Source organism: Rhinatrema bivittatum, chromosome 3, assembly GCF_901001135.1.
Source record: "Rhinatrema bivittatum chromosome 3, aRhiBiv1.1, whole genome shotgun sequence".
Classification (NCBI taxonomy): Eukaryota; Metazoa; Chordata; class Amphibia; order Gymnophiona; family Rhinatrematidae; genus Rhinatrema; species Rhinatrema bivittatum.
The window spans coordinates 412,950,281-412,963,202 of record NC_042617.1 but is presented as its reverse complement, the minus strand read 5'-3'; positions in this window follow the sequence as shown (position 1 = coordinate 412,963,202).

Below are 12,922 nucleotides of genomic sequence, written 5' to 3'. Positions count from 1 at the left end.
TAATGACTCTAAAAAACTCCAAATAGCCACCAGCAGCATCTACCCACCTCCTCTCTCCAAACTCCTGACACACCCTCAAAGAGGCAGCTGTAGGAAGCCAAGATATATAAACTGAAAAAATAACGCACCACGCACTAATTTAAGCCAGCCGCATAAAATGGTGCAACACATTTTTATGCAAAACACGACGCATTGACACAATGCACCATGCATTATTTACCTATGCGATGCGGCACGATGAAAATTTGACTAACCACACCCTTTTTTTTTAATCGCAGGCATTATTTTTGCTCTTTTTATAGTGATTTGATGAATCAAGGTCTATCTTTGCTATCCGGACTGTGTCTGAATATAAGCCTCTAAATGTAACATTCTGGGCTTCTAGGAATGTATTAGAAAATTACTGAGAACAGTATTTCTCATCCAGCAAACATGAGGTTATGGGAATTGATGTATGAAAAGTAATTTGTAAACCTGGAGGGCCAAGCTACACTGCAACTGAATTTTGCCCTCCAGGTTTACAAATTGCTTTTCATGCATCAGCCGCAATGCTGAATATACCCGGATATCTTAAAGCTATCTAGATAAGTTTATCTGGCTAACTTTAGGACAGCTCTATAACCCGACTAGACTTAGCCGGATAACTTATCTGACTAAGTCAGCTTCTCTCTGCCTCTCATTTAGCTACCTATTTTGACAGATAACTAGTTGTCTGGCTAAGTGGTGGCCATTCAGCTGGGTTGGATATTCAGCCGCCTCCACTTAACTGGATAAGCCCTAACTTATCCAGTTAAATGATGCTGAATATCACCCTCCTTACTGTTTTATGTTGTCAGTTCTTATGCACTAAAACTTTTGTTTCTAATATATGCTATTGCATCAATGCACATAATTTTAAAATTGGGTACATTTTTCTGATGAAATCTGATGAAATCCTACAATTGAAAACTATTCAAACATCCTCAAAATATAATAACAATAGAACATTCTTTTGGAATGCAGCATCTAAAGATTCTGCTAGATTTGTTAAAGTAATGGGATCAGTGGATTCCTTTACTATATGACAATTACACTGCATCCAATATTTTATGAGTTACTTAGGTTGCTGCTGTCAGTGCCATCTATATATTAGCTAAAGGCTAGTGTGCAATCCGTTTATCAAACTGCATAAATAAATCTGTTCTGTTGTTAAAAATCAAAGTCCATTGCCATTGCCTTACTTCCTAAGAATAACCTTAGATCTTCACATCAACAACAAAAATAATTACCAGCCCTTTTTAGCATTGATGTTATTTCATTCCTATAACTGCACAGCTGGAAACAGATGTGCAATTCTACTTCGGTGGACCCTAAGGGTCTTCAACTAGAGTTCATATTATACCTGTCATTCGTTTATCAGTGTCCACATGTTGGGCTTTGTAAATGTGTTTTAAACCTTCTAAGAATTTTAAACAATAACAAATCAGGGATGAGGAAAAGCTGAATTCCAAAAGCAGATATAACCCAGCTGTGGAAGCTGAACTTGTCATTGAACTATCAGTCATTGAACTTCAATTGTTAACATTGTTGCCATCTTCGAATATGAGTAATATTATAGCATTAGATAATAGGACTGTTAACTCATAAACTCATTTTTTGATTGTAGCAAAATCTAAATATTATTTCAACATTTTTATAGCACCATAAACTAGGCTGCCTTGCAACAAATTACATATAGTAATGAGCTCTTGCTCCAGAGAAGTGGATACCTGAGTGGATGATAAAATGTCATGTACAAGGTCATAATGAGTGTCAGAAGTAAGATATGAATACAGGACTTTTGACTCGCAGTCTATTATTCTAAACAATTTGCCAGTTGTCTTCTCCAGCTCATTAATGAAAGCAAGTAAATAAAGGATTTTTTCTCTGTGACTTCACCAGCATATAGAATCAAGAAATGGCTGGAGTCCTTGAGTCGCCATCAGATTCTGCATGATTCGATTTCTAACAATCTTAAGCTGTACATTCTACATGCATAGTTGAAAAGGCATGGGTGAGTCAGAAATGATCCCACTTGGACTCCATGTCATAAATGATTGATCCCATCAAACTTTATCAGTCAGTTCTGGTTTGCCTTATGTTTTCTCCAGTTAAAGTCCAGTTCTGAAATTATCTGGAATTACATGTTCAAATATTCTGTCCTAATAAACATCATTAAGGTTCATAAAAGTCACAATTTTGGTTGCTTTGGGAAGGTCAGATTGCTGTAGGAAGAGGTCAGACATTGACAGGGAGAAATCTACTTCTATTCAATCTTCTTCTACTGTTTTTTTTTTAATATATATAGTTTAATTTATGAATGAAATTATAAAAGAAATTAAAAAAAAAAAAAAGAAAATGGATGAAAGCTAAAGATTACCCCAGAATGCTAGCTGTAGCAATTTTAGGAATGAAAGACTATTGGAATGATGATATTTGAAACCTTGAGATAAAACTAAATGGTGACGCTTGTGGATGGGAAAACAGGTACATTTTCAAATAAGTACTGCTTTCTATTGGATGAGAAGGGAGAAGCATTACATAAAGTGCCAGTTCAATTCTTGCATTTTATGATTTGGAAACATTTTTAACCTACAGAATAGCTTGTAATCCATTTCCCATGTCCTCTCTCGCTAGGGGTGACCACTCTGGAGTGCTGCAGTGATGTCACCATTTATGCCAGTCCTTTGATCGGAATAAGGGAGAAGCATGCATAGCTTTAGGGCCCTAAAATGTCAGCACTAGCTCCACTCAAGAAACTGACTCTTTGCACCAGTCTTTGTTGTTTTAATAAAAAATAAAGTCTACTGATGCAAAACGTCTTGAATAGTGACAATTTGATAAGCATTTTCAGGTAGTTGAATCCATGAGTACACTTTGTAATCAATCAGCACAATCTATTACAATCATTCAGTCTTAAACCTCCAGATTTTCTTTAGATTGTTTCTGAATGCCCATTTCCTCATTGCTTAATCCGTGAATTCTGCTTGTTAGACTCTTCTTCTCCTTACCTTCATTTAGTACCAGATATATATTTACTCCTTACTCCTTTTGTGGCTTCTGTGCCTGGTAGATGTGAATTGGTTGTTTACGCTTTCAAAAAGTTCAAAGTCTAGGAGACATGCAATGAAGTTACTACATGATACATTTAAGACAAATAGCAGAAAATACATTTTTACTCAACACACATTGGGCACACAAGTCCACTGTCTGGCCACACCTAGCCAAAGTGGCTCAGCGATATCTATCATGTCCACCAACCAGTGTGCCCAGTGAACATGTCTTTTCAATGACAGGGGATATCATGAGCCCTCACAGCTCAAGGCTGGCACCAGAGTTGATGGAAATGCTAGTGTTTTTGAAAGTAAACCTGCCTTTGCTTGGGTTTCCAAATTTTCCCTGTGAATGGCAAGATGAATAAAAGCAATTCAAAGCCTTTCAGCAGCTCCAACTGCCTCCTATGCTCCAGATAATATAAGCACTGCAGCACATGTTCCTGACCTCAAACGCTGTGCCTGACCGTCCACTGCCCAGTCCGTACGTCCCTACAAGGGCCTGACCTCAAACACTGTGCCTGACCGTCAACTGTCCAGGCCTTATATTCCTACAAGTGTTTGACCTCGATTGCTGTGCCTGTCAGTCCAGGCCTTATGTCCCTAGGTGGGATTGACTTCTGTCCTTGACTGCTTTGCCTGTCAGTCCTGGCCTTATGTTCCTACAAGTGTTTGCCCTCGATTGCTCTGCCTGTCCGTCCAGGCCTTATGTTCCTACAAGTGTTTGACCTCGATTGCTCTGCCTGTCCATCCAGGCCTTATGTTCCTACAAGTGTTTGACCTCAATTGCTCTGTCTGTCCGTCCAGGTCTTATGTTCCTACAAGTTTTTGACCTCGATTGCTGTGCCTGTCAGTCCAGGCCTAATGTCCCTAGGTGGGATTGACTTCTGTCCTCGACTGCTTTGCCTGTCAGTCCAGGCCTTATGTTCCTACAAGTGTTTGCCCTCGATTGCTCTGCCTGTCCGTCCAGGCCTTATGTTCCTACAAGTGTTTGACCTCGATTGCTCTGCCTGTCCATCCAGGCCTTATGTTCCTACAAGTGTTTGACCTCAATTGCTCTGTCTGTCCGTCCAGGTCTTATGTTCCTACAAGTTTTTGACCTCGATTGCTGTGCCTGTCAGTCCAGGCCTAATGTCCCTAGGTGGGATTGACTTCTGTCCTCGACTGCTTTGCCTGTCAGTCCAGGCCTTATGTTCCTACAAGTGTTTGACCTCGATTGCTCTGCCTGTCTGTCCAGGCCTTATGTTCCTACAAGTGTTTGACCTCGATTGCTCTGCCTGTCCGTCCAGGCCTTATGTTCCCACAAGTTTTTGACCTCGATTGCTGTGCCTGTCAGTCCAGGCCTTATGTCCCTAGGTGGGATTGACTTCTGTCCTCGACTGCTTCGCCTGTCAGTCCAGGCCTTATGTTCCTACAAGTGTTTGACCTCGATTGCTCTGCCTGTCTGTCTAGGCCTTATGTTCCTAAAAGTGTTTGACCTTGATTGCTCTGCCTGTCCATCCAGGCCTTATGTTCCTACAAGTGTTTGACCTCGATTGCTCTGCCTGTCTGTCCAGGCCTTATGTTCCTACAAGTGTTTGACCTCGATTTCTCTGCCTGTCCGTCCAGGCCTTATGTTCCTACAAGTGTTTGACCTCAATTTCTCTGCCTGTCAGTCCAGGCCTTATGTCCCTAGGTGGGATTGACTTCTGTCCTCGACTTCTTTGCCTGTCCGTCCAGGCCTTATGTTCCTACAAGTGTTTGACCTTGATTGCTCTGCCTGTCTGTCCAGGCCTTATGTTCCTACAAGTGTTTGACCTCGATTGCTCTGCCTGTCTGTCCAGGCCTTATGTCCCTAGGTGGGATTGACTTCTGTCCTCGACTGCTTTGCCTGTCCATCCAGGCCTTATGTTCCTACAAGTGTTTGACTCGATTGCTGTGCCTGTCAGTCCAGGCCTTATTTTTTTTTTTTTTTATGTTTTAATTTTTTTATTAAGATTTAAGAAAAATACAGTGACAATATGACATAAAAACAGGGAAGATCCCACATTATATACATCATAGCAGAACAAATGTAACAACAGACAAAAAACATGATACAATACATCTGTTATGTCACCAGTATATAAAGAAAAGGAAAGAAGAGAAAGAAAAGAATAGAGAGAAAGGAAAAAAGGAGAGAGAAGAGATGGGGAGAAAAAAGAAGAGAGAAAAGAAGTTTCATCAAATGAGTAAATGTGCATATCGAAGGAGGAGAAAGGAGTCGATACTTAGATTTGTAAATGAGAGATATTACAAAGAAGTTATGTAGGTGTCAAGCGGTTTCCAAACATGGGACCATTTACCCAGTCGCCCATATTTAATGGCCATAGCCTGTTCATATTTAGTATAAAGGCTTACAGTGTTCCACCATAAAGATTCCGATAACATATCATTGTGCTTCCAATTAGACAGAATATTATGCTGACCAATCGTTAGAAGAAAATCCAATAGTTTCCGATGAGGTGGTGATAATGTTAGTGCTGGGTGCGCCCCTTTGAGGATGACCATAGAATAAGAAATAGGAGACTGTAGTTGTAATATGGAGGAAATCTTGTCCCATATCTGCTGCCAAAATCTATTGACAAAGGGGCAGGTATAAAGCATGTGTGATAGCGTAGCCTTGGGGGTCAAGCATGACCAACATTTATGGGATTCTAAAAGGCCCGCCCTGTGCAATTTCCAAGGGGTCCAGATAGCTCTGTGTAAGGTAAAAAAGGAAGTCTGCGTCAAACTAGAGGATAGGGAAATACGAGAGGAAGTTAACCAAATATAGTTCCACATTGGCAAGGATATCTCTACACCCAGTGCTGAGGACCAGGTCGACCGTAAAGAATACGAAGTAGCGTAAGATATTCGATTGAGAAGTTATATAATCGAGAAGCAAGGTGACCTTTCTCTCCATTATTTTGGTAGAATTCCCACAAAAATGGAATCTGGTCTATAAGGGAGAGGCATACAGAGTTACCTTGCAGTGCAGCTTTTAGTTGTAGCCAAGCATAGTGTTGAGTGTGTGGGAGACCAAATCTCTCATGTAATTGAGAAAAGGGTAACAATTTACCATTTTGTGCAATGGAGGAGATTAACCAAATGTTACACCGTTGCCAAGTGGACCAAGAAGGTGAACTGTCCCCTATTTTAATAGATGAATTGCGCCATAAGGGAGCTAAGATAGATGCTTTCCATCCCGAGGAGGCACTTGGACGTTTCACATCTATGTCAGTAAATGCTTTATATAAAGACCTTAGAATAGGATTAGCAGATTGAGGGGAGGTGAGACTCATACCTGGAAAACAATATAGGGGTGCAGGTGTCACTAGATGTTGCTCAATAAGTAACCAACGTGGGGGGTGCACAAATTCCTGATCATAGTCAAAATAAAAATAACCTTGTTGTAGAATAAAAGCCATATGATAAGAGTAAAAATCCGGGAAATTCACTCCACCTTGTATCTTAGCCTTTTTTAATTTAGAAAGAGCGATACGTGGAACCTTGTTATTCCACAAAAACCGTGTTAATATCCTATCAACTTGTTTATAAAAATCGTTGGAAAAAAAAACCGGAATCATGCTCAGAGTATATGTAATTTTAGGTGCCATACCATTTTAATAGTATCCAGCCGGCCCCACCAAGTAAGATGGAGTGGAGACCATCGTAGGATAAGATCTTTAAGAGACCGGAGAACATTGGATTCACCATGAACTATCGTCTCTAAGGGGTCCGTAAAAAAATGGATTCCTAATATTTAAGACAGGTAGACATCTTTTGAACGGGGAGATGCGTAAGGGGCAGAACAGATGCCGAGTAATTTAATGGCAATAATTCAGTTTTATGCCAATTAATTTTATATCCAGAAAGAGATGAGTAAACAGAAATTAAATCAAAAAGCTGGGGGAGTGAACTCTCCGGATTTTGCAAAAATAATAAAACATCATCTGCATAAGCAGAAAGTTTGAAAACATCCGATCCGATTGATACTCCTTTAATAATGCCTAATCGCCGAGAGTAGGGGCTCCAAAGCCAGGTTAAAGAGAAGCGGCGAATGGGGGCATCCTTGCCGCGTACCCCTATGAAGAGAAATGGTTGGGGAAATCTGTTGATTAATATACAGATATGCTTTAGGTGAAGTATACAAATGCTTAATCCAAGACAGAAATTGAGGACCGATGCCATACCATTGGAGCGTAGCTAATAAGAAAGACCATTCTATGCGGTCAAAAGCCTTCTCCGCGTCCAATGATATGGCAACAGTCGGAGTGAGGGATGAAAAAAACAGCCTGTTGTATATGCAAAAAAAGCCTGGTATTGTTAGATATCAAGCGGCTCTTAATAAATCCAGATTGGTCTGGATCTACCAAAAAACCCATAACCCGGGATAATCTAGTAGCCAATATTTTTGTAAAAAGTTTATAATCAGTATTCAAGAGGGAGAAGGGTCGATAGTTGGCTATGTTGGCCGCATCTCTACCCGGCTTGGGGAGCACCACTACACAAACTTGTGTGAAAGACGTACCAGAAGCATCATTAAGAAGCAGGGAGGAAAAATAATCATGGATATATGGTGTTAACGTCTTTTGAAAGAAGCTATAAAATTCAGCTGTAAAGCCATCCGGACCGGGTGCTTTACGTGGAGCCAGTGACTTGATTGCAGAGGTGAGTTCAGCAATGGTAATAGGAGAGTCCAGAGTGTCCATTTGCTCTTGTGTCAAAGTCGGATGTTGCAAACTAGAAACAAAATCTTGAAACATCTCAGGTGACGGTGAAATTTCAGATTGATATAAATTTGCATAAAAATCACTGAAGGCCTGCAGGATTTCAGGGTCTTTGGTTAATGTAGTATTAGACGGAGATAAAATCGTCGTTATGCGTTTGGTTTCCGATTTTTTCTTTAGATACAAGGATAATAAGTGGCCACATTTGTTGTTACCAGCATAATATTGTGCCTTAGATTGAGAGACATATAATTGTACCTGAGAGCTTAGAAGGCAGTTATATTGATAGCGTGCCTTAACTAAGGCTGCTAGAGATATTGAAGACGGACACGTAATTTGATCCAATTCGAGGGACGCAACCTGTTGGTGAAGAGAGGCTAAAGCTGCTTTTTGCAATTTGGCACGTCTGATAGAGAAGCTAATGATGTCTCCACGAATTGTAGCTTTAAAGGCTTCCCAGTTAGTGGCAGTCGAAACATCTCCTGTAGAATTATTGCGGAAATAGTCAGTTATCTTTTGTTCTAAAAATGGAAGAAACTCAGGATCTTCTAGTAAAGCAGAATTAAACCGCCATTGTTTATGTACTTGTTTTGGAGTCATCAGAGTACACGTCAAGGAGATAGCCGCATGATCGGAGATCAATATGGGGTGAATTTTTGTATCCAAAACTTGTGATAATAAAGATTTATTAATAAGAAAAAAATCAATTCTGGAGTACGAAGAGTGAGGTGATGAAAAAAAGGTAAAGTCTCTTCCGGTAGGATTGATCATTCTCCAGGGTCCACAAGACCATACGTGGAAATCAGATGTTGTAAGGTTCTAGTAGATTGAGAGACTGTGGGCCGAGCTGCTGATTGCTTGTCCAGGATAGGATCTAGGGGCTGGTTGAAGTCCCCTCCAACAATACATGAAGAGGAGTCCAAATTGAGCAGATTCACAAATATTTCCTGGAAAAAGTCTGGGTTATCATTATTGGGTGCATAAATATTAAGGATGGTGAACATTTCAGAGTGGATAGAAAGTCGTAGAAGATTCCATCTACCATCCGGATCAGCCATGTGATCGGAAACAGAAGACGTTAAGTTCTTGTTGATGAGAATAGCAGTGCCTCTTTTCTTATGTACCGCAGCACTGAAGTAACCTGTCCTACCCAGTGCTGTTTAAGCTTAAGAGATTCAGCTGAGATAAATGAGTTCTCCTGTAAAAGCGCAATGTCCGTTTTCAGAGTATGTAAATATGTGAGGATTTTCTTCCGCTTTATTGGATGAGAAAAACCGTTGACATTTAATGAGACTACTTTAAAAGAAGAAATATGAGTCGCCATTATACCAGAAAGACAGACGAGTCCCACAATGTATGCTGAGTATTCCTCCTATAGATCAGTTGTATGCAGCTGGAGAAAAAATTGGCAAGCTTGGCACACGCCAAAGAGGAAAGGGGGAAAGAAATAGAAACAAATAGATATAGAGTAGACCCAAGTAGGTATAGTGTCTCCACAAAAATTCCCACACAGAATTGTGGCATTGCAAGAGAAGACAGTGTTAACGCACACTATCTATATGTGGACAATAAAAAGAGCCTCAAGGCAGGCCAAAATACAGCCCACGTCCTCGCTCCTTTGCCATGGGTGCCAAACAATTAAACAAAATTGGCGTCACAGAAAAAAGAAACTTGCAACATTTAGGTTGGCCGAGACCAAGAAATCCTCAGGCAGTCCATGGATTGCATGAAGTAAAAAGAAAAATAATCAGACGGATGTCTCCAATAAAATGTATCACAGTCCGTGCTCAGTAGCCTCGAGATTTAAGATAAAGTCCCAAAGCCAAGAAAAAATTAGGCATATAGAAATACGCTTACGTCCAGTAGATAGGAAACCACATATTAGAGAAATATTAAATTCAGGTTACCATGCCAGCTGAAGAATCGCAAGATGTCAAATATTTCTTCCAGATCTTGAGGATCCTGAAAGATTTGTGTGCGGTTATTGTGAGTTACCCTCATTTGTGCCGGGTACAATAAACCATATCTAGCTCCCAGAGCCTGTAGGCGAGATTGCAGGCCTAGTAAAGCTTTGCGTCTAATCGCCGTGGTTTTAGCCAAGTCCGGAACAAAAAGTACAGTATGACCTTGAAATGTAACCGGGGTTTTGCTGCGAGCTGTGGCAAAAATTTGTAAAACCTGAGGGTAGCGTAAGACTTTGAAAATAATAGGCCTTGGATACTTAGAATTTCTGAGAGGCCTGGAAGGAATGCGATGCGCACGTTCCAGTTCCAGTGGTTGCTCAAAGGTAGTTTGCAAGCAGTTGGGTATCATATCTCCCAAAAACTTCATGAGATCATTACCTTCGATTCCTTCGGGGATTCCCAAAATCCGGATGTTATTTCGGCGATTACGATTAGACAGATCTTCAACTTCAGACCGAAGCTGCATCAACGCTTTAGTGAGATCAGGGATTGATGCCGTAGTGAGGAGCATGAGAAGAAACCTGAGTTTCAGCGTCATCCAAATCGCAGCTGAAAACCATCCATCCGAGCTGATAAGGTTTGCAGATCCGAGCGTACCGCAGTGGTAGTTTCGATGTTGAGCTGCAGCATTTCCTTAAGTTGTTTAAGCTCCGTTAGAACTAAATCGGCGGACGCCATGTTTTTCGCCGCATTTACCTTATCTGGCGTTGGAGGATCTTGCTTTTTCCGTTTTGTGCCTGCCGCAGAAGCAAAAGCTGCCTCGATTTTACCCGATTTAGCAGCAGCCATCTTTAGAAAATAAGTCTCTCCGTTTCAACCAAAGAAAAATCAACTTTTAAACGACCAATTTTAGCAAAAAAGGAGCGAGGATGCTCAGAGCATTAAAAGTGGGTGGCCATCTTGTGCGCTGCTCGCGAGCGCCCCCCAGTCCAGGCCTTATGTCCCTAGGTGAGATTGACTTCTGTCCTCGACTGCTTTGCCTGTCAGTGCAGGTCTTATATTCCTACAAGTGTTTGACCTCGATTGCTCTGCCTGTCCGTCCAGGCCTTATGTTCCTAAAAGTGTTTGATCTCGATTGCTCTGCCTATCTGTCCAGGCCTTATGTTCCTACAAGTGTTTGACCTCGATTTCTCTGCCTGTCCGTCCAGGCCTTATGTCCCTAGGTGGGATTGACTTCTGTCCTCGACTTCTTTGCCTGTCCGTCCAGGCCTTATGTTCCTACAAGTGTTTGACCTTGATTGCTCTGCCTGTCTGTCCAGGCCTTATGTTCCTACAAGTGTTTGACCTCGATTGCTCTGCCTGTCTGACCAGGCCTTATGTCCCTAGGTGGGATTGACTTCTGTCCTCGACTGCTTTGCCTGTCCATCCAGGCCTTATGTTCCTACAAGTGTTTGACTCGATTGCTGTGCCTGTCAGTCCAGGCCTTATGTCCCTAGGTGAGATTGACTTCTGCCCTCGACTGCTTTGCCTGTCAGTGCAGGTCTTATGTTCCTACAAGTGTTTGACCTCGATTGCTCTGCCTGTCCGACCAGGCCTTATGTTCCTAAAAGTGTTTGATCTCGATTGCTCTGCCTGTCCATCCTGGCTGAACCCTCGTTGCAAAGGGAAACCTCAGTCTCTGGCAATTTAAACTAGTACTCCTTCACAGCATTGATCCTTAAATAAAACAAAGAGTTTTGTTTAGTTTCAGGGCAAAGAAGAGAACTTCCTTCGTCTTGCTTATGAAGTCATGATCTGTTTGCAAATGATTTAATCCGAACAATTTGTACCATTATACACTCTAGGGGCCAATCCATTCCAAGGAAGTCCTTTCCTGCTCTTGGGAAAGGGAACTCTCCCCGGTGTTGCAGCCTATCTCTTAGGACCTATTGACCAATGTTTAACCGCTGTTCACATGGCACCCTGCTCCCTGTTGCCACGCTTTGAAGGCTCGTGCTCCACTCTAGGGGCCAACCCATTCCAAGGAAGTCCTTTCCTGCTCTTGGGAAAGGGAACTCTCCCCGGTGTTGCAGCCTATCTCTTAGGACCTGTTGACCCATGTTTAACTGCTGTTCACATGGCACCCTGCTCCCTGTCGCCACGCTTTGAAGGCTCGTGCTCCACTCTAGGGGCCAACCCATTCCAAGGAAGTCTTTTCCTGCTCTTGGGAAAGGGAACTCTCTACGGTGTTGCAGCCTATCTCTTAGGACCTGTTGACCCATGTTGAACTGCTGTTTAGGGGCAAACCCATTCTAGGGAGACCGTTCCTGCTCATAGGAAAGGGAACTCTCCCCGGGTGTAGCCTGCCTGTATCTATCTACCCTCTGACCCATGTTGAACCACTGTTTGTTTACATGGTAACCTCCTCCGGCTCGGCATTGAGGATTGTCATATGTATATTCAAGTTTGATATCACCAAAATGCCAGGAAGAGTGCAGATGATAGCACATATCAAATCTTGATTCTTCTAAAGTATACTTCTTCTGTATGTACTCTTTTCTATCTGTGTTGCTAGGTGCCAAGCACACTTTATTAGTACTTCTTCTTAGCTTCGGAATAGTAAAGTTCTTCAAAGCCTCTGTTTCTACTAAAACAACAGCTGGCATTTGGGATTTTACTTCACTTGATGAAGTCCTTTTATTAGTGTTTTACCTCCAGTCGTTTCTTCCATTTTGAAATCAACCTCTTTCTATGCCAAGCTGTACTCTGACTGCTTTCCGGCCTACCTGTCTTTTGTCAAGTATATTCTCACACTACAGTCCCTCGGGGTCCCGTGTGTAGTCTGCCTGTATCTGCCCTCTGTCCCATGTTGAACCACTGTTTAGGGGTGAACCCATTCTAGGGAGCCCTTTCCTGCTCGTAGGAAAGGGAACTCTCCCCGGGTGTAGTCTGCCTTTTTCTCCCCTCTGACCCATGTTGAACCGCTGTTTAGGGGCGAACCCATTCTAGGGAGCCCTTTCCTGCTCGGAGGAAAGGGAACTCTCCCTGGGTGTAGCCTGCCTGGTTCTACCCTCTGACCCATGTTGAACCGCTGTTCCATTTTAAAATCAGCCTCTTTCTATGCCAAGCTTGTACTCTGACTGCTTTCCAGCCTACCTGTCTTTTTGTCAAGGATGTTCTCACACTACAGTCCCTGAGAATCCCAGGTGCAGCCAGCCTGATTTTTAAAAGACCAGCA